Genomic DNA, 22,901 nt, shown 5'->3' with positions numbered 1-22,901 from the left:
CGCCTGAAGCTGCAAATGCAGAGCGCGCTACGGAAGCGTAGTAGCCCTGCGCAGCTGCGCCGGATCAAATGGCGAGGCGAAAGGCAAAGCTGCTGCCCCGCGGTGCGATTCCTTTGCCGTTTCCTCCTCTCCTCTCTCGATCACAACTCTATCTACAAATACCACTCCGCAGGGACTTGTTCGCTTGAATGAATAGGCAACGCAACCAGGAGACAATGAGAACCAAGTGAACCAAAAAACAAAGATCGAGATGCGGAAAAAACATGGGAGGGAATGGGTGGTATGAGGAAACTGGGGGTTTCGATCGGGCTGCTATGTGATACTTGAATCCTAGTCATAAGTAGAACATCCATAAAGTTCGACTTCGACCGTTAGTTTAGGCCTAAAATCATACAGCCCAATCCTTCCCTGCTCTTTCTCCTCACTTTGTACCACCGCTGGTATGCCGGGGCGTACTTGTTTTGGCGACGCTTTACCTCTTCGATTAATTAATTAGTTTAGGCCTAAAAGCAGATCGTCATAGATATCAACGGGACCAGGTGAAATAAGTTCTCATCGCTATGCTAAAGAAAGCCATCCCATAATCTCCTATCACGTGCTAATGGCACAGCTGCTCCGTATCATTAGGCGGGTACTTATCTTGAGCGAGTCTGATCATAACTGAAAAAGGTGCCTGCACCTTTCCCCGTTTTGCCTGCCTTATCACTAGACACCCTGGTTTTCAGAAAAAGATCAATCAAGACCTGGTCCTATATATACTGCTCCAGCTTCTTCATTTCAGGAGGCAACAAGCCCCGTAGACCCGGGAGAGACTGAAAGAGAAGTGAACCAAAGATTGAGATGGGAACGGGTGGCATGGGGGAAAGTAGAGGAAACTTGGGGCTTCGATCGGGCTGCGATGTGATACTGAAATCCTAGACACAGCGTCAAAATAGAACATCCAAAATCCAAATCAGCCTAGTCGGTAACAGAGCAGCAGTTAGTTGCCGATATTGCCGTAGGGTCAGATGATGAAGTCGATTGCATTGTGATATGGGTGATGCATATTGGAGAGGAGAGAGAGGACTCATTCATGTATGAACAATCACTCTGTTCCCCAATGAAACAGTCCGCGTGCTGTTCCTGATCTCTCCAATTCCCTTCTTGTTCTTGCTTGTACCCCCAAATTCCCTGCTTCTCTTCTACCCCCACTACCTGTTGCTAACAATATACTTGCCTTAGTGTTGTATTATAAATCCGAGTGTAGAGATCAAATTATTTAGCCAAAATTTTATCTGCTCTATTTCTGTACGTGCACGAGGCGATCAAGATCAGGACATGTCTGGATTGTTCTTAATCCGAATACCTTAGAGCAAGGCAGATGAGGCAAAGGTAGGGACACCTTTTCCAGTTATTATTATATATTAGCCTCGATATAACTGAACCTACCAAACTAATTAACTAATGTTCATGAGCTGTAGTATATGTCCTCACCTGAGTACGCAAACCCAGTTAATTCCTGAGTATACAAACCCAGTTAGACAAGGAGCAATAAGAAGAGACTACATGGAAAAGATTTCTTCCAAAACGGTTCCACCGGTGAAGTCAAACCGGTGAAGAGAAAAAAAAACTAGCTTCATTCAGCTTCTACTTTCAGATTCATTTTTGTCTTTATGCCAAACTGCTTCACGCCACAACACATCGGTTTGGGCAAAACAATTGAAGCGGGTATATCCCAAATGGGCTCAAAATGAACTCAAGATCGAGATACAATACAACAAACAATACACGAATAGAAATCGGAAACATGAGGAAAGAAGCCGAAACTCTTAAGGTGGGAACCAGCTTCAATTTGGTACTTAATTCCTGGCCGGAATGAAGGAAAATAGAACATTGGTCATCACTGTTGGTTGGCACTTGGGCTTCTGTACGCTAGACTCGTATTTTTCCCCCATTTGCCAGCACTGTGTTATCCCCAGATCCCTGGTGCAGTTTCTAACACGTTCACTGTAACAAGAAATGAATCCGCATCGCTCCAGTTCTGATGCTCTCTTCTTAATTAGACCTGATTCTAACGAAATGAGCTAACAATGATTCTTGTTTGGTGGGGAGGATATCAACTCTGAACGATTAGCAAATCTGCTGACAACAAGAATATTATGAACTTGGAGATGTTGGTCTCTGCACATGCATGGCGTTCCAGCATCCCTCGATCTCATGCAGCTGCTACAGTTGCATCCTCGTGGTGTGTTGGTCCAAGGCTTTTTTTTTTATATACCAGTAGTACAACAATCTTTTGATTCTGAATGAACGAACGAATACATTCAGATGGAAATATTTTGGTATCTTTTTTTTTTGAAAGACCGGCCGGGATGTTGATACCTGCCGGGTTGGAGTAGTAGGGGTCAGGATCGGTGGTTGCACGCCATCCATCATCGGTGACCTGCAACTGCAACAAGTGAGGTATAGGGTCATCGCTGTAGCGTCGTGCAGTTCCCTGCATTGCCGGCACTGTCTGAGAACTGGACATCTCGACTGAATCATGGTCTCATGGAGACGGGCCAATGAGCGCTTCACCATCATGACATCCACCGCCATCACAGCCTCACGGGTCACCACCATCTAGCCATCGTTATCGTGGTGGGGTGGAGAGACTGAAGAAAAGCGAGAAAAATCTGTGATCGCTTCTGAATGCGCGCACCGCTGCAGCTGTTCCCGGCCGGCTGGTCTGGCCAAACTGACCAAGCCATCGTGTTAATATCTTGCTTCCCTTTACCTTTTTCCCCAAGAGCTGATTCACTTTTGATCTTTCAACTCGAATAGTACGGCCTGTTCACCCATCTCGGGAACATCTGCTCAGCTTATGTGCTTCCACGAGGCGATCGTCATGATTCATCTTAGTTGGGAGACAACAGTGCCCCACTCAGAAGCTGGAAACCGTTCATGTGCAGTATTAGTGAGGCACTCACTCTCATTAGCGCACGGACCCAAGCACAGTCAGACCCACTCGCCAGTGGGACGAGTCCCTTTGCATTAATGTTACTGCAGAGAAGACTCGATCCTCAAGCTAAAGTGATCTACCTACTGGCTACTATTATGAAGTAGGAGTATTATTAGGTGTTAGCATGTAGTGTGAGATTGCGTTATGAAGATTTAGTGGTTCCTTTATATTATTTTTCGTAATGGTAGATATGTGTATCTTAAGTATGCATTTAGAGGTTACTTTACTGTTTTTATAGTGGTTGAAGTGAATAACCTTTTAGAAAGAGAACTCATTGATGGCCATATTTTTTCAATCATTTTTATGATTTATATTTTTTCGAGCGTATTTCGTGAGCATCAACATGTAAGGCCTAAAATGAACCACTACTTAGTAATAATACAGTAAGATTAGAGGTTGAACTATGCCTCTGTTTAAGAAAACGAAGTTGACTGCCCATGTCTATTGCTGACCTTTGAATTGCCAAACACAGCAAAGCACATACTATGCAGCAGTGGGGACTGGGAAGCTAGAAATTTGCACTGGGTGTGCATGTGTAACATGTCAATAATGCACCACCAATCATGGCATGTTAGAAAATATTATATGTCAAGGCAGATCACAGATGTTCCTGGCATGGGCAATATTGTTGTAATATTGGAGCCCCATTGATATCTATTATCAGCCTTCATTTCCAGTACCCAAGACCATTGGGTGCTCAGAAGCCAAGTCCTTGGGGAAATACTGTGAGTACATACTCTAGTATTCGAAAATACACTAGCAACCATCATATCTATACAAACCACTCCAACTTTCTTCACCTAACTAGGCAGCAAGAGCCCCGCAGAGGTCAAGACAGCGCGAAATGAGCTAAAGAATAGGCGACATGAGGAAAGCAGCCGAAACTCATGGTTCGGAACCAACTGCCATGTGGTACTCAAGTCCTAGCCACGTTCCTATTTCTAGAACATCTTTGATCATTTTGTCGGTTGAGCAAGGGTATTGTTAGTAGAGAAGCAGTTGCCGATGTTTTCGTCAGGTAGGATCGGAGTAGACGATGAGGCTGACCACATCTTGATATGTATTGCAAATCCTTCCGATCCTAGAACGACAAGTACCTGCAATTTCGAAAGAAAGAAAAAAGAAAAAAAACCACGTATATCGTCCTCTCATGCAAGCGTTTTTAGTGCTGGAAGCTCTCGGTACTACGGAATTCTGAGCACCCAATATTCTTGGCACCAAGAAAAGGAGGAGCTCCAGGTGAAATAATTTCTCATTGCAGAGGCGTACCGCAACAGCTGATTGATTTGAGTTGGTTTTTCTCTTTTTATTTTTCCTATTCTCGCGGGCAACAGTTGTAACCAGTTATTTTTCATCTAATAAAAATTCGATAAGGTTTTTACTGTCCGTTCAAAATAAAGAAAGAAAGCAGAGGCAACCTACTAAAGAAAGCCATCCAATAATCTCCTATCATGTGCTAATAGTACTGGTCAATTGCTTTGGATACTCTCCTCTTGAAGTTGTACATGAAAGATTGTGTGTGTATTAATGTTACAAAAGAGTTGCCAATATGCCACCAACCATGACTTGTGTCAATGACACATCCCCTGATATATCAATATATACTGCTCTAGCTTCACTTGAACAAGTCCCATAGATAGGGAAGGCAATGAGACGCGAACCAAAGAATGAGATGTATACATAGGAACTAGAACATTCGGTGCACGTTGCGCGCCCTACCTCTATTTTATAAAAACATTTCAGGTTGTGTAGAGTAAACAAAAGAACAAAAGAGATATTTTATATTTCTAAAGCGATGCAAAGTTCAAGTATGATCATCAAAGAAATGATCCATTCGACGTTTGACAAAATGCATTCACAATTATTAGAAAATGAAAATCCAATTTATTTTCATGCTCAATAAACTGAGGCGTCATTATTAGGAATTAGTGAATGTGAGTGTCCATTCTACGGCTGCACAAAACCAATACCAAAGTTTCCCACGTAGCTTAGTTTTTTTAAGTAGGAAATCAGTGAACACTGTTTTAATTACATTGCGTTATTGCCGGCTAGAGGAATATCATCATAAACCAACGTATTTATGAAAAATGGACATCGTCCACAGCTTCAGCACCAATTGTTGTTGAGCTTCCAGACAATGCATCAGCTCCCATTCAGTGATAGCCTCTCCGGTCAGTGAGAGACTCTACCAGCTGCTCCCATCTCGAAGTTGTACAAGAAAGATTGTGTACTAATGCTTGAAAATACTTGTACATGTCCATATGCCACCAACTATAAATGAGTCAATGGGGCATCTCCCATCATATATATACTGCTCAGCTTCACTTGAATCGGCAGCAAGCCCCATAGATGGGGGAAAATGGTAAGCGAACCAAAGAACGAGATGTATGGGAAACATGAGGAAAGCAGTAGGAACCATGAAGCTGGAACTTTGAGCCGAGCTTTGCATCCCAACACCTTCAACACGTAAGCGGGCCTGCAGCAGTCAGGGAGGCGGTTTTGCCGGTTGGTGTGGTCAAACCGACATGGGCTCGTTTAGCATGAAGCCATAGCTTGCGACTACGATTTGTCGACACTAACGGACATCGGCTCTTTCTAACTCTACTGCTGCTGCTCAACGTGTAACAGAACAATAACACACATAACTGAAAAGTTTAATTAAGGATTGGAAGTATTGCTCGGCCGAGACACATAGGTAGCATTAGAGTAATAGAGTTCTGTGTGCAGAGCTGACTTCCACTAAAACTTCTAGGTACTATGTCTCATGATAGAAGCCATTGTAGATGTGTTTAAAACATTTGGTTCACGTACAAAACCACTGCTCGGTTGCTGTGACTCTTCCCGTCTATGTCATAAGGTAGAAATTGTGTGTACTAATGCTCAAAAAAAGTACATACAAACACATACACCACCAACCATGGCATGTGTCAAGGAAATTAATATCCTCAACACATCTATATATACTGCTCCGGCTTCACTTGAATGGGCAGCAAAGCCCCATAGATAGGGAAGAGACAATGAGAAGCATGAGAGATGAACCGAAGATCAAGAAGGTGCGTAGAAGTAACAGGGTATAGGAGACATCAGGAAAGCAGCTGGAGTCGTTTGGCACAAAGAGCCTGCCAGACGGGTGATGCACCCTGCAGGAGATTAGACTGCTGGAACCTGTCAGTACCCGTTATCTACTGTGCACAGCAGAGGGATGTAACCTTTTCCAAGGGTTTGTTGATTTTGTGCTAACAATGCACAAGAGGAGGCTCACTTTGGCTGGAAATTTCCAGGTGACGGACCTGGTTGTGCCTACTGTACATGGGCGTCATGAATATCACGTTCTAAAGGAACCTTCTCCAGGTTTGGATCATGATACTATGACCAAAGACTTCAAGTGCGTTGCTGATATTCTTCTACATGAATATACTCTGGCTACCAATAGCAACAAAAATGATCCGCCATTCTTTTCGAACCTTTCCAATGACTTGCGTAATATCCCTGCTGACGTCCCTGCTAACTTGAAGTCCATAAAGAGATTCAACACATTTATATGCAATCACATTGAACAACAGTTGACGGAGTCACAAAGGACAGGAGGATGCATGTGTTGCTGAGAATCAGCCGCAAAGTTGACAAAGTGCAGGAAAGTTCAATGCGTCACCGACCCAGAAGAATGGGTTGCTTGTGCTTGCACGACTGAACAGGGCCAGTAGCCAATGTAATCAAGTTCGTATACTGGAGACCAAGAGGGAGAGGATTATCTTGTATGAACTATTCAACTTTACTTCCAAGTAAAAGGATTCCTCTGCTCGTCATGGCTCTGTTCTTCTTCGTTCTTCCTCTGTGCTTCTTCGATCCCCAATTCTCTTCTTCCAATCCTACATCCTTGATATTGGGTAAATCGGTTGTAGCAATAAAAAAAATCATATTCCGAAGTAGATCATATTCCTTGATATTGGATAAATCCTTGTCACGCATTTGTCATGTTACACCATGTTAGGCCTGTTCTAGATCTAATAGCAGGTTGACTAGTGGTTAGCGCGCGCCCATGCGCGCATATTATTGCACGGTTTTTGAGAAATATGTTGTATAAGGCGTAGTACAAAACGGACAGCGAATTGATGGAAATAATATGTTAGATAAGTAAGGGTGGACTTCTAAGTCTGATTTAAAAGATTATTAAGTTCGATGGTAGTTGAGTTCCAACAGACAGGTAATTACAATAGATACATTGAGAAGTAGTTGACAACATCATTAACTAAAAGGCAGTCTTCAGGCTTCTTATAGAGCATGGTGAAAATTGCTATAGGATGAGCGCTGCATAAAGGTGGAGAATGCTTTATAAGATTAGCGCTGCATAAAGATATCCCTTCAGTCCAATGATTGTTAATTGATAGCTGACCTGGGAGGCATGTTTAAGAGGAGAGGTTAGCTATGCTGTTAGCCTGTTACAGTGGTGCAAAGTTATTCGTGGGGGTAAAAACCTATTATTATCCATGTAGGAAAATGGAGTCATTGTGTTTAGGTACCTAATTCCATTCTCTGGGCTCACGGTCAGAGTCTGCAAATAACAAATTTGTAAGGTCAACATAGCAGCAGAAATAATGCGCAGCTTAAGTAGGAATAGGACATGATGAATTGACATATTTCTTTGTACCTACCAAGTCGTAGTCATCGAGATTATTTGTGTAATCGGAGCTGTACTTAAGAGTGCTCAGTGTCATTGTTTGCAGCTGTACTCAGAAGTTAAAGGACTTCAAGTGTTCAATGGCCCTGACATCTTGTCAAATATGTGTAATTGTATCTAGGCAGTCAAAAGTCTCTTGCAAGATGACCAAGTCCAGAATGAAAAGGATGACTTGGTGGAGCACCACTCACCAAAGATGTTCAATCTCAGTGGAGAACAAGCGAACATGTCACTGCAAGAAGGACGCTAGTGTGGTGGCACAAGAATCTGACCTGACCTGCATCAAGAAATCTTGGCAGCAGCAGCAATAGAAAAAAGGGGAAGAAAAGGAAAACCCATATTTTGCCCGCAGGACCAGAATGGAGAAGAACAAAATCAATCACGAGGGAAAAGGTCAGTAATCAATTCGACTTGGTAAGAGAAGACAAAATTGACAATGGATAGAAATACATCAAACCTGGAAAGAAACAATCCCCATTACCAAAACCCTAACCAGTAACCACCATACATCTAGCGTAGGAGCGCTACAAATCGAACGCCCCAAGACCAAGATTGATCCGTTCAGATAGAGAGAAAACATCGTCGGAGATGTTAAAATCAGAAGCTCGAGAGGGGGTGAGGCGGAGGAGGGGGGAGCAGGGTCGAAACCCAGACTGCGCGTCACGGCGATGGCCGAGCGGAGGAGATGCACCTCAGTGACGGGGGCTGACGGCCGTGCGGCGGATGAGGAGCGATTTTTTCCTGATTCTACCGTCAACCGGAGATTTCCGAACTCACGGCCGATCAGACACGCGCCCCGACTACCAGTCTGATCCACATGGTGGATACCAGTCTGCGCTAGGAACCGGAGCAGCGATGCGAGCGGCGGTAGGCGCGGCGAGCACCGCCCACGCGCGGGAGAAGCGGCGGCAGGCGCTGGCCGCGATGCGAGATCTGCGTCACGTGGCGCCACGGCGGCAAGCGCGGTGAGGCTCCGCCTGGGACCCGTCGGCCGGGCCTGCACGGCGGAGCCGGATTCGGTGACTTGCCTTCAGCAAGTCACGGCTTTAACTTGCGGCCCCGTATCCGACATTCAAACGCAATCCAACGGTTGCAGCTTGTTCAGTGCTCAAAGTCTTATCCTTTAGATTGAGTCAGTATCTCTTTATGGATAGAGCCCTAGTCTTAGTAGGATCGCTAAAGTCTCAGTTTGCATCTAGACCATAAATAGCTGCTATTGTATTCAGAAAAGCTGCACCTCCTGCAGCACCAAATCCTTTTTTGGTTCTCTGTATCCAAAACTGAAATGTTACAAGAGGTCATCCTGATTGGTGGTGTTTCTGTTCCCCTAACATGCAGGAGTTTGAAGTGCCCACCGATCCCCTTGAAGAAAGTGAGCTATCACACATTAGGGAAGACATCGCCAGCTTCTTATTGTCCCAAGTCATCAACAAGAAGGAGAGTTCCATTGTTCCAATCCATCTTCTGTGGACTAAACAAGCTGCTAGTGCACTAAGTTCGTATTTTTTATGAACCTGTGAGACTGGATTCTGAACCTGTGTGAGATCTGCATGTTCTAGCTGTTTGTGAACCTATATTGTTTCTAAAACATGGTTGTATGTGAACATGTAATGTTCTGCATGTTCTGGTTTTGTGAGACCTGTTTTGGCTGTTTAATTTGTGGCTGTGTGTGGCCTGTTTCTCAACCTATATTGTCTCCGAACCTGTATTTTTTTTAAATGGCCAACAGTCATTAGTGACGGCTGTAAAAAAAGGTGTCACTGATATGCACCATATCGGTGACACGGTTTTGGCCAAGCGCGTCACTTGTTAGTATCAATGGTGACGTGTTTTTTCAAAACCGCGTTACCATTAACACTCACTGGTGACAAGTGTTGTTAAAACCACATCACTATTAACACAATGGTGACGCGGGGACCGCATCACTGATACGCCGTCACCAATGTACTTTTAGAGCCGTCACGAATATGGTTTCCTGATACAGTGCACGACAATTACATATATATGATATGATGAGCAGTTAGTTCTTGGATGCTAACTAGTGAATTAACTCGTGAAAGCCTCTCTTGTGTCTCAATATTATATCACACTCACACCTGTTTCAGTGAAAGGTTAGGCCAAGCTTTTGCTACTTGATAAGTGCAGAGTGCTAAAGCTGTCGAGCTGATCCAATAAGGACATGCACTAGAACGTTAACGTGTGGCAATATGCATGGTCCGCGTCCATCCAATAAGGACACGCGAATGGATCACGCCCCCCCCCCCCCCCCCCCCCCCCCCCCAAACCACCCCCACACATACAACTAGACAGGCAACAAGTCCGGCCGGCTGCTGTGTATTCCAGTTCGCCCTCTGCACCCAACATGCTTATCACCTCATGCATGTGGTGACCATCTAGACACGGGGAGGTAATGAGAGACGAATGAACCAAAGGTGCAATGAATCGATGATAGACACATCACACACGGGAATGCGATCACTATAGCTCACATACAGCTTGCTGGAGGTCGGGGACACTACACACATGGATTAATTATTGTATTTATTTGGTCCCACTTTTAGTTTGACAGCGGTGTATTCCTGATGTAAGCTTAGTTGCAAGTTGGCCAATAAGTAACAAAAAGAAATGTACCAAGGCAATCGAAATCTGTACGACTGTGCCTCCACATGTCAATCTGTATACACTTACTTGATCGAATGAGTAGATGTGATGGTCCTGTAGACATTTGCAGACAACGAGAGAGAACCAAAGAGACTGTGTGGCTACAGAGCAAATCACCCACCAAACTCACAAGTCGATCCAGACAAAAATCAAACACCTGCCTGTTCTCTACACAAACATGTCCTGCGCCTTTAAATTGTCCATGTCTCCACGTTCATCGCCGACCAATGGCCATCAAGTCGTTTCTTCCATCGACGGCACGCCGCCTGCTTTGGCGTGACCGATCTGCCACCATCCATCCATCCATCCATCATCGGTACTGTAGCCGGGCCGGGGCCCAAACGACTCGAATGAAATCGTGGAACATTAGCCTGGTTCCATTTAGTTTCCGTTCAGAAAAGGATATGAACATGTCACCCGTTAACCCACCTTTGTTACTCCGTCCCTTCATGTAGGTCAGGCAAAACAATGAAGTGAGAAAACAGAGAAACATGAGCAAGTGTTTGGAACGACATGACAAGGAAAACGTTGTCGGCTCTGCAAATAGTGAGACTTGATCCTTTTCGAAACGAGGATGAGCTCTGTTTTAGGCCACGCCCACGGCTTCAGATCGTTGCATCAAGCATGGCTCGTGCGTTCTTGGGCGCGAACGACGTGGTCAGAGGACGTGCGCCGCGTTCAAGGGTGAACAGCACCTGCTGCTCATCGGCGCAACAAGCGACATTGCATCTTCCCTGTTTCGCTTTTGTGTGCTTGCTGTATGTGAAATTCTGAAGAACCCGTAATGGGATGCAGCATTTGATTTCCTTGCAGGTGTCGGTGTTTGCAAGATGCATGGCTGGTTTCAGTTGTAACAGAAAGCTTCAAAATCTATGGCAGTGCTCATTTTCTGAATGCAATTTCGGAAAAGAGTAGCTCCATTTCTGAGTGCAATTTTGGTTTTTTTTAAGAAACAACTTTCTTCAAAATTCAGGGTCCGATCCAATCAGGTGAAGTAAAGACTAAGGAGTACGCACTCTGCAGCAGATCATGAGCGACCAAGTGCTTTAAACCTTATGGCATTCAATCTGAATCGCACTGTACTCAATGGTTCAATTTATGGCAGTGCTCGACGATCAATCGATGCATATAAATATAAATCTCTAGCAACCTTCACTGGTGGTAGTGGAGAAAATAGATCTTTACGCATAAGCATGCTGTTCTAACTTCGCCTATCAGGATCGACTCTTTGAACCTTTCATCCACCATATACCACCCCATCGATCCTACATCGAATATGTTTGTACATCAAGGTCCATGGTTCACCAAAACGGGAGTGAAAATACAGCATGAAATAAAGAGATGCACCACGATGTGAATATGAAGCATCAGGAAAGCAGCTACAACTGCTAAGCACTGGCTACCTGGCCTCCAACATCTACATGGCACTACAACACTACTACGAGTTGACGGATCCGTTGCAGCGCTGCTGTGAGATTTTGTCCTAGCCAGTGATTTTCAACTTTCAACTGTGAATCGGATACCTGAGGCCATTCAACTATTGGAACCGGGAAAATCTAGTTCTTGGTGCTTCCAAAGATGGTTCTGCATTTTTATGAAAATTAAAAAAAATCTAGTTTAACTTTAAAAATTCATAAATAGTTTACTTTAGATTATAAAATTATGAAACTAGTACCAATATTTTTCTACTCTACTTGTCAATTATTTGGATCTAGTTTGTTCTTGTAGTCACACACATTATTTCTTAATAAACAAAATCCAAATAACTTTAAATAGAGCGGTAATAGATAGGTGACACTTTTTAGAAAATTATCGATACTAGTTTCATTTTTTTAGTTTAAAATGAGTTAGTTTTGAATTTTCTAGGTCACACTAGATTTTTTTCTATTTTAAAAAAATAGAAAATCGTCTGACATGACTAAATTTATCCGATTTTAATAGTTGAATGGTCTTCCATATCCAGCGTTGTAGGTCAGGTTGAAAACCAGACTATCATGTTAGTAAATTTCCCTTTTCTTACAAATAGTCTTTTATTTTAAAAACTAGGTATGGACTTGTAATTGTGGAATTGTAGCTTGTGTTCAGGTTTTCTGTTTCTATCATGCGCGGCGCGGAAGGACTGGAGCACTTGCACGTGTGTGCAGACGCGGTCGCGCGGAGCAATTCATCTTCAACAACCAGCACGACTGCACGAGCGTGCTGCGCCTGCAGTTCTCAAACAACTCTAGTCCCTGGCCAGTTTCAGATTCATCAAGTTTCAGAAAGCACAAGAATGAGTCTGCTGGGGTCTTGGTTATGCGTCCTTAGATATATGTAAGGTCGGACTGTGCAATTGCCAAAACTTTTATTGGCTATGAATCTAACAAAAGCAACGAACGACTTTGTCTCACGAAACCAGGCGACGAACAAATCAGTGCTTCCGTCCAGCTGATTGGTCAGACCAAGTTCCAGCTTCAGCAGGATTAACTACGGTCACATCGGCATCAAGTGTGGTGGAGTTTGGCAAGTGTGCACTAGTGGCTAGCTTCACTTGGTAATTTAATCTGATGATGCTCATTGACATGCCCTTTTGGCACGCAACGCATGGTGCTATATAAAGGCAAGGGCGAGGCAACAACGATTCCATGAAGATCCTTCGCATCCAACAGTACTGATCACCTTATGCATCACGTCCATTCCAAGCCTCCTCCACCTTATTGATCAGTATCATATTCCTATTGGGGAAGAGGACAACATGACAAATACTCGTGCGCAGAAGATATTCAGCTCAAGTGGCATCAGGGCCGGGTTTATTGCGTAGGATTAGAAGGCATCAGGATTTAGGAACTTATTACACGGGCAATGCATCTTCCTATAAATCTTCATCTGATTGGCCTACAGCTTCAGGATGATGCTGTAAATCTCTACCATCTATCCATCTTCAAATTGGCGTTTGTAACCTACGAGGGTGTCCTGCTCTTGTTGGGTTACTACTTAATTCCTCTCACTCATTTGTGTTAATGATGAAACCCCTCCTTAATTAGGCCATTTCCTCTCGTGGATGGACACTCAACAAATAAGAATAACATTGCGCACAAATGATGTAACATGTAGCTAGGAGAGGATTAGAAGGCATCAGGAATGATCTATCAGCACATTATGCATTCGCGCAGGTTTGCGAGGAGTAGCCGTGACAGGATTTCCGGAGTGATTGGACAAATTCTAGAGGTAGAATTATAGCATGCGAAACTAATTGTTGAATCCTATTCATGTGAAAATTATGACTGGATCACTGGAAGAACATCGAGTTAATTAATAATGTGTCACCCGTGTGTACATACTCCTACAAATTTTTATTTTGCCAGCAGAGCATTTTCTCTTCAGCATGCAGCGCCCTACGAGTCGCTTTGTATCTACCATATTTGCACTTGAATGACTCAAACTTATGCGTAATTTCAGTGCTCTGTACTGGCACCTGTCCATAGTCACGCAGAGCAATTCATCTCAGCAACGGAGCTACTCTGACTCCGAGTTTCAGCTTCAGCGGGACCAAGGCTTCAGTGAAGTGGAGTTTTCAACTTCAGTCAATGTAGTGCTAGGTGCATGTGGCTTGTCATCTTTATCCGCAATCAACTACCATCTGGTGACAATCATGACTTTCACATGCCCTAGGCACACAACCACACTGGCTGATTATAAATAAGGCAAAGGTGAGACGCTTTCTTGGGTACACAGTGCTCACCTTACACATCAGGTCCATTACAAGCCTTCTTTTTTATAGGATTAGTAGGCGTCGGAAATGGTTCCTGGACCTTTTGTTTCCTAAGCCTCCTCCATTGAATTGTTTTCGAGGCCAGTCATATGTGCAGCGCAGCCCACAAATGAACCAGTGTGTAACCAAGAATTGTTTCCGATCTCCCATGCTGTATACTCCCTCTATTCCAAATTGTAGATCGTTTTGGTAAATCTAGATACGTAGATTTTACTATGCATCTAGATAAATGATTCCTAGCAAAAAAATATATATTTAGATTTGCCAAAACGACCTACAATTTAAAGCATAAGGAGTACTAGAGATTAGGGCAGAGCTTAGTGCAGACTAAGGTGGGCCATCCCCCACCCCCTGCCAATATAATTTCCCACTAATTAGACAGTAAATTGGATACTATATATTGCCCTTTAATTATGTATGAATTATCATGTACGTATGATTAGGAGGCACTGGGACTGATCTTTTCAGTGACATCCTACCTTGGTGGAAGTTTACCATGTCTTTGATGGAGAGAAGTAGGGACAGGCTTGAGGCTTTCTTGCGTATTTGGCTAATTCTGAATTATATTTTGTGCAAATCACGAGAAATTAAACACATCAAACACAAAATCTGCAATATTTGTACTTGACTACTTGAGTTTTGGTTTTAGTGTAAGTTCAGTTCTCCTTTTATTTTTCCTTCTTTTATCGAGCTAATACTTGTTCAGATGCATTGCAAATAATATGTGTTTGATGTAATATATAGCCTGCATTTTTTTATTTTATCCCATTCAAACTTTGAAATTTTGGATGATGTAACAATGTGACAGTGGCTCTACGCATCATGATGCCAAAAGTTGAAACATTTTTCTTTACCTAAAAAATATAAAAACAACATTGTTCGAAGCCCCATTTTCAGACCGTGTGCTAATTGCTCATGTGGATAGAGATAGCTGATGCTCATGTCGTAGACATTGCACTCGCATTGCATCCGGATGAAAGCACTGCGTAGGCCTAGAAGGCATCGGGAATCGACTTCATTGGCTTCGTCTTGCTAGGGGAGCAACGCAGAACTTTCTTTGGAGGTTTCTTGCAGGACAGCAGGAGCGGCACGGTTTGAGCATGCCCGGCCGGTTCCTGGCTACATGACCAACTGCACGCAGCTGCTGTCTCTTGATCAATTTCTCCGTGTACATCCTACTTAACTAACATGAAGCGATAAACAAAATTGACCAGAGAACAACAATTGAATTGTTCCTGATTATATTCTATTCCTCTGCGTACCCTTAACAATTTCAGTTTATCAGGGTGGGTATGCTCAGATTGCCCTGCATGCTTGCACAGACACAGCAAAGGCCAAGGTAGAGAACAGCTTGCTGCTTGTATCCGAATCCAAGCTCGCATGCTTGAACGATCTTCTTGGGCAGTTGCATGTGGTCATCACGCTCTTATGCAGAGCAATCTCAGTTTGTGTTCAGCTAGCAGTCAGCACGTGCAAAGCATATGGTATCTTCAATACTTGGACTCGACTGACTCCAAATTTAACTTCACCATAATTTGAGCTCTCATTTTCATTTTTTTTCCCTTTCAGTTTTGTTGAGGTGGTCGTGGCCGATATAAAAGGCAACGGGATGTAGCAACAAGAGTATGAACACATGAAAAGGAGGGGAGCGCTGAAGGAAGAATATATTATTAAAGAGGTAGTTCTGTCCCCTGTCCACAAGAGAGCACCACCACAATCACAATGCTCATCGTAAGCATCATCAGGCTCGACAATTGGTACAAATTCCTTATGCAGATCGAGATAGCAGCCTATATTCGCAAGATAGAGATCGCACTTATGTTGCATTTGATGAGACTTTATGTAGGCTTAGAAGGCATCGGAATTAACCTTGTTCTACTCTTCATCAGTCCACATCAATCTCTACCATTCAACCTAGTCTCTTTTTGTCATTCTGAGGACAACCTTCTATGCAGCTCGGAAGCAGTCAAATGGGCTTGAGGTGAACCATGACTTCCTATGCTTGAGGATGTGATTCCTCTCCTCTTGTGTTTGTATTTGTAGGATCAAAACCTTCTAATCTAGTTATCGGAGGAGGGGGTGAATGATAGCACAAAATCCAGTTGAAACTTTTTCACCCTGAACACAAACTCTATTTGTCTACTAAAACTAGCAAGGTGTCCCGCGCAAGGGTAGCTAGTCTTTTCATTCTATATATTTTAACGTAAAAATAGAAGCAAATAATTTTTCCAAATGATGTTATTATAATTATTTTCAGATGGTCTAAATTGAGGTATTATCTATGCCTTATTTCTCATATTTCATATTTTTTGGAACACATGTAGTATTTTTGGAACATGAATTCATGAGAAATGTAATATCTTATATACAAATATATTTTTCTATTTTTTGACTGACGATACAACTTTTTTCTTGAGAGTTTCATCATTAGCATGGAAAATTATCCTCACATTTTCAGAGAAGATCTAGATGAGTAGTTCAATATATAAAATAGAAACACATAATCTCTTTTCTTTTCTCTGTTCTTCAATCCCCGGTATCTATAATCCCATACATGCATGCTCCCATAATATCTTATGATTGATGCATCTTTTTTTCAACACGTGCCGCGAATTCGGTCTACATATTCACTATTGCAGCTAATAAAGTATAGCCTTATGCTTTGTGCTTCTCTCTCATGCTTATTTTCCCTAATATCAGATGGTGCGTATTTTTTCTCTTTTCAAACACTTCCATCAGCTTTCTATGGATGACCACGAATGTCAAACATCGACTTCCATGATTCTTCGTTATAGATCACATCAGCGTAACATGTGATTGCATCATCTATCATTTTTTTCTCTCCTAAATATTTTAGATCCATCTTGCTACTTCTCATTGTCGCTAGAGGTGATCACCATGCCTCTGTGACCATATTAGGGGTGGTACTCAACCTTATGACCCAGCTAATATCATGTTACGACTATGACATGATTGTACCGTCGTCCTATCATTGTTGTGCTTCTAATCTTTTGTATGCTAGTTTTTGTTCCACTTCCGAAGATGTAGCAACTCTCATTGCTTTCAAGCCTAAATTTGCTGATTGTGCATTTATTCTCTCTATGCTACTATGTGGTTATACTTCTTCACGGCCAATCCATTGTTTTCTCTATGGTCATTATCACTCTTTCGGAGTCTGACACTTTTTGATATTTTTTACTCTCCATTCTTTTGATCATAGTTGTTCCTTATAAGTTATTATTATTAAGTTGTGCTTTGTGCTTCTCCATGATCACTCAAATGCTTTTCATTATGGTTATCATCAAGCTCCCTAATTGCATATTATCTTTCAGTTAAGAATAACATAGACTAAATATAGACCGCAACACAACCTATCTATTTAGTAGGACTTTGGGTCCTTCTAAAATAGTTTTAGTTTTGGCTTCAATGGTGAAGTAACTTTTTTTGTGGATCTGAACATTTAGCAAAATATTTTCATAGCGGTAATGTGGTAATTCCAAGAACACTTTAGTGCTTGGGGTGGGAGGAGAAGTCGCTGAAGCTAATTTTTCTCTCCTCCATAATATAAATTGTTTTGGGGCTTTTACGTGGGCTTCTTGTATGAAGCCATTCTATTTTTATCCGTTGAAGAAACCCTAACAAACTGATCCAAACAATTCATGGTCATTTGCACAATTATCAGTGGTTAACTATTTATGAAAAGCATGTACCCATAGTGATAGTAGTATGATAAATTTTGGGACCTATGCTCTTTATGTAAGTAATTTGTTTCAAAATATAAGTACATTTTTATTATTTTTTTGTTATAATTTAGATATTTAGTATTTTCTATTTCCCTCCAAATTCATATATAATCCTACATAATTTTTATTGTTTTAATTTCAAGTTGAACTACATATTAATTGTATTAAAAAACTCTTTGAATTGATTTAAACCAATAGATTATCAAAAAAGTCTATATTGTCTATCATTTTTTATTAGTGTGGCAATTTCAAGTCATATTTCTTAACGTAGGCTTAGATAATCCTATTCTACATGGGCTATTTACATCCTTAGTTGGCTTTCCAAACTCAATAGAAATCAAATTATAAATTTTTATTACTTGATCAACTATTAATTTTCTCATGTTCTAAATTCAAAATTTAATTATTTATAATGGCAGTACTCTTTTCTCAAGTGCTAATTTTTATTTATTTAATTCTGAATTTTATTTAATAACTATATTCGATATGAACTTTTTGGTAAGTCTAGATTTTTCTTATTTTTTAATTTTAAATTTAGATATTTATTAATCATATCTGGCAGGACTCAATTTTATTTTTTTCTAATTCTAAATTTAGCTATTTACTAATCATATTCGGCTAGGGCTCCTAATCAAGTCCTATCTTTCTTATTTTTTAATTCCAAAACTATATAACTATATTTATCAATCGTATTTGATATGGACCTTTTGAGTTAGTCTAGACCGTCAGATATCCATAAAATTCAATTTTGATTAAGTCTAAATAGTCTTATTTTTTAATTTCAAATATAACTATTTACTAATCACATTTCACTAGGACTCAATTTCCTTATTTCTTTAATTCCAAATTTAGCTATATACTAATAGTATGTGGATAGGACTCCTACTCAAGTCCTACTTTCTTATTTTTTTAATTCGGAATTATATAATTATATTGATCAATCGTGTTTGATAGGGATTCTTTGAGTGATCGTGTCCTCAAAAAAGAAAAAAGTTAGTCTAGACCGTTAAATCTTTATAAAATTCAACGGTGTAAATCCTTCTTTTTTTTATTAACGTGAGAATTTTGTAGATCCTCTCGATGAATGTGGTGGCTTTTTTAACACTTCTTTATCAATATAAATAAAATCCAATTTTGATTAATTCTAAATTTTATTATTTTATTATTTTCAAATTTAACTATTTACTAATCATATTTGGCTAGGACTCAATTTCCTTATTTTTTTAATTACAAATTTAGCTATATACTAATAATATTGGGATAGGACTCTTGGTCAAGTCCTAAATTTCTTTTTTTATAATTACGAAATTATATAATTATATTTATCAATCGTGTTTGATATAGACTCAGTCTAGATTGTTAGATCTTCATAAAATCCAATGCTGTAAACCCTTCTTTTTTTAGATTAACATGTGAATTTTTAGATTAATGTGGTGGCTTCTTTTAACACTTTCTTATTAATATAGTAGATAGATGTGTGTATCTCCTAGATAGCAACTTCTAAAAACGTGAAACTTGGATAGAAAATAGCATATGAAATTATGAAACAAACCCAGCTGGAATCACGTCAATCGGAGGTCTAGAACTCGAGATATGAAAAATAAACAAGAGGACTATCAGATAGTTGCAAGAATTAATTAAACCCTAATTTCCTGATTAAGCAAAAACCGTAGGGAATTAACCAAATAATTTTTTCACGGCATTAACTTAATGCCCGAGCACGGTTTTGGATTGATCAAAACAAAGTCTAATCGCGTTAACAATAAATCAATCACCAGGCATGCAAAATAAGATGTCACCGAAGACTTGCTTGTTGGGCTCTTGGCCCGCTTGCTTCTTCTGCTGCTGGTTTGAATCGCTCTGTGAACTCGTCTTCCTCATCCCTTGGTCCGCATCTGCATCTTCTTCTTTTTCGAAACACGCATCTGCATCTTCAGTTCAGCATCATGGTGCTGCTTTACTCTAACCCAAGGTGTGAGAACAAGAAAATCCGATGATGAAATATTGCTGTCCTTCTGAAAAAAAAAACAGAGAGAAGCATGGGCGACTCTAGGTCTCTAACTGATAAGCACAACAAACTAAGCCTGCACGATGCTATAGCTCTTCATCGCCAACACCAGAGTAGGAAATAATACCCCGAAAAAAAATCAGTGATGACAATATAAAAAGAAGAAAAAGGCAATCAGCATCCACCGCAATGGCTCTGACAAGATATGCTCAAATGTGGATCAATTCGTGCAACTAAGATCAGATTATTGTAAAAATAAAGGATTCTGTTCAGTGCATACTCGGGTTCCAATCTCAACGTGATTTCAGCTTTTAGTGCATCAACTGCGGTAGTCAGATCAGCAGGACAGACATGCATGTTCATGTCCTGAACTCTATGCACTATTAGGTGCAGCTTCACTCGGGTCCACCAACCAGCTGGTCTGAGTGAACTTAATGCACATTCAGAATTCAGATGTCCTCCTAGTCTAGCTACTGTGCCAATATAACAGGGCAATGGCGAGCTACGGCAGCGACGAAGCACCTTCATATCCACCACATGAGCTTATTCATTCAGGCTTAACCAATGCTTCTTTGCATGTAGGTGTAGGATTAGAAGGCGTCGGGAATTGACTGTGGTCGTGCTCTTTGCCAGGATTTTCAAATCGGCACCTTGCGACGCCCTACCACGGTGCCCCTGCTCTTGGTGCTTCCTCACTCTCCTGTTTGATTGGTGAAAACTGAAAAGGGCACCAGTTATACATGTGTTGATACCGATGGCCAGACCTTCTTGAGCCAGTTGCTAGGAATACTAGGATAGCTAGATGAAGCTGATCGGGAATTCGGTATTCAACTAGTAGTAGTAGAGATCACATTGCATTGCACCCCGAGTATGAAATGACTACAAGGCGTCCGGAAGTCCTTCACTCTGCAAGATGCATCTATGCTTCTTCTTCTCTTTCAAGTTTCTGATAACAGACTTCAATTCCCTGCAAGACTGCAGCTCTTACAGTAGAATAGCACGTGGAACACATTGCTAAACTGTATTTGGCGCAAACAGCTGGTTCACTGGAGAGACATCAAATACAAATCCTACCCGAGTATTCTATCCCTAGGTGTACTCTTTACAAACTTGAAGTTAGCCAGAGTGATTTATTTTGAGCAACCCCAGCACGTGGTATAAAGTGTAGTTTTCGATCTTCGTTTGTTTTCCTTTTGTTTACAGGAGTTGGTGCCTATTTAGATGCGTTGAGTTAAAGCCCGAGGACACACAGAGGCCAGTATAAGGCAACTGAGATGCATAAACGAAAGGGCAACCACCACATCCACAATGCCACCATAAGCATCAGGTTCCTTTCCAAGCCTTTCTTAATGAGCGAGCGACGCCAATTCCTCAGACAGATAGAGATATGGAATAGACATTCACTCGCACTGAGTTTGAATGAGACATTGTATAGGCTTAGAAGGTGTTGGGAATCAACCTCACTTGATTTTGTCATCATAGGCATCTCGATCTATTTCTCAAGGGCATGGAGGAAAAGGAAGGGCGACGACTGCCACATGAGATCCACAGTAGCATCTCGATCATGGTAATAAGCCTTCATGCATAATTGGGCAGTTCTAAAGATAGCAAAACACATGTTGCTTAAGTGCGCTACTAGAATCACCATTTTCCCTACAGCTCAAATTCCTAGGAAAAGAGAAAAAAGCAGGAGGAACATGTTTCGCTAGTAATTTTCGCATGAAAAAAATTGATAGAAAAGACAACTTGCCCTACCATTTTGCTAAGAAATCATAGGGAATAAATCTTTTTGGAGGTTCTTCAATGGTGGGGAAAGTTGCTCACCATGGCAGGTCTATCCTATGTGGAAGTTCTCATTAGTTTCCCTATTAATTTGACAGCTTAGAGAACATTTCCACCTTATTCTTCACTCTGTTTTGCTCATAAATTTACCACAATACACTATGTTTTATTTTTTATACATTCTACTGTTATAGCACATCAACCATTGAAATATGATGAAGAGCCAAACTAATTATATTGAACTGAAATTGTACATCGAGATCCATTACAATTGCTTCTTCTTCTACATCTTTATTTAGAAATCACACAAGAACAAGTAAAAAAACACAATGTATTTTCAGTGGAGTTAAAGGACACACAGGCTCAATATAAAGGCAATGAGATGCAGCAATGAAAGCATGGAAACGTCCACATTACCCATCATAGGCATTTGGTTCCTTTGGAGCCCCGTTTTCTTAAACAGGTGCCAGTTGCTCAAGTGAGTAGAGAGAGCAGATATTCATTACATTCGATGAGACTTCGTGTAGGTTTAGAAGGCATCAGGAAGTGACTACAAGGTAGCATGCCGTAGATAGCAGGATGTAACTATTGCAGGCCGTTATTGCCCTTGTCACGCCGCTTTCACTATGAGGATAGATCCAGACATCCAGTGACAAATAAGAAGGTTGAGAGATGGTGCCGTAAACCAGGGGTGATGGTTGGCGGAGTATGGTGTGTTCATCAACCACTTTATCTTCTATTTATTTGTGCTATCTAGTGCCTCTTGTGCTATGTGATGCGATAAGTAATGAAGTTTGAACCTCTAAATTTGTAAGTGAAACATGGTGCATGGTGTTAGTATTGATGCATAGATCTGTTTGATTGTTTGTGTTTTTTAAATTCCTCAATTGGAATATAGTGGAACTGAACTCAAGCTCTCACCAGACACCGTGCACGGGGGGTACAGAATCTTGGCACCCATCACCTGCCAATCCATCACCGTCGGCATCAGCCACCCCAAACGCAGCCAAGTAAGAAAAAAAAAAGGCAAGGACAGCAACCTGAGACGCTCACATCCTGTCCTCCCGATCCCCTCCCAATCCATCAGCATCGCCCATCAGCACCAACCACACCAAACGCAGCCAAGTAAGAACTGCCGATCCATCACCATCGGCACCAACCACACCAAGTGCAGCCATGTAAGAAAAAAAAAAGGGCAAGGGCAGCGACCTGAGACGCTCACATCCTGTCGTCCTAACTCCTGAGGCTCCAAACACCTTAAAGAAGAGGACAATATGGATAGCGACAACAATATGGAT

The 22,901-nt window shown here is 41.4% G+C and overlaps 1 long non-coding RNA gene across 1 annotated transcript; it reads right to left on the bottom strand.

Moving 5' to 3' along the window:
* Positions 1-7,135: 7,135 nt before the first annotated feature.
* Positions 7,136-8,109, bottom strand: LOC112890022. The gene is made up of 3 exons (XR_003228238.1): positions 7,633-8,109; positions 7,501-7,532; positions 7,136-7,373 (listed from the first exon to the last, which is right to left on the bottom strand). It is a non-coding gene; the product is annotated as an uncharacterized LOC112890022 (long non-coding RNA).
* Between the last annotated feature and the right edge of the window lie 14,792 nt (positions 8,110-22,901).

Source organism: Panicum hallii, chromosome 4 (assembly GCF_002211085.1).
Source record: "Panicum hallii strain FIL2 chromosome 4, PHallii_v3.1, whole genome shotgun sequence".
NCBI lineage: Eukaryota > Viridiplantae > Streptophyta > Magnoliopsida > Poales > Poaceae > Panicum > Panicum hallii.
This window is presented reverse-complemented; position numbering and strand designations above follow the sequence as displayed.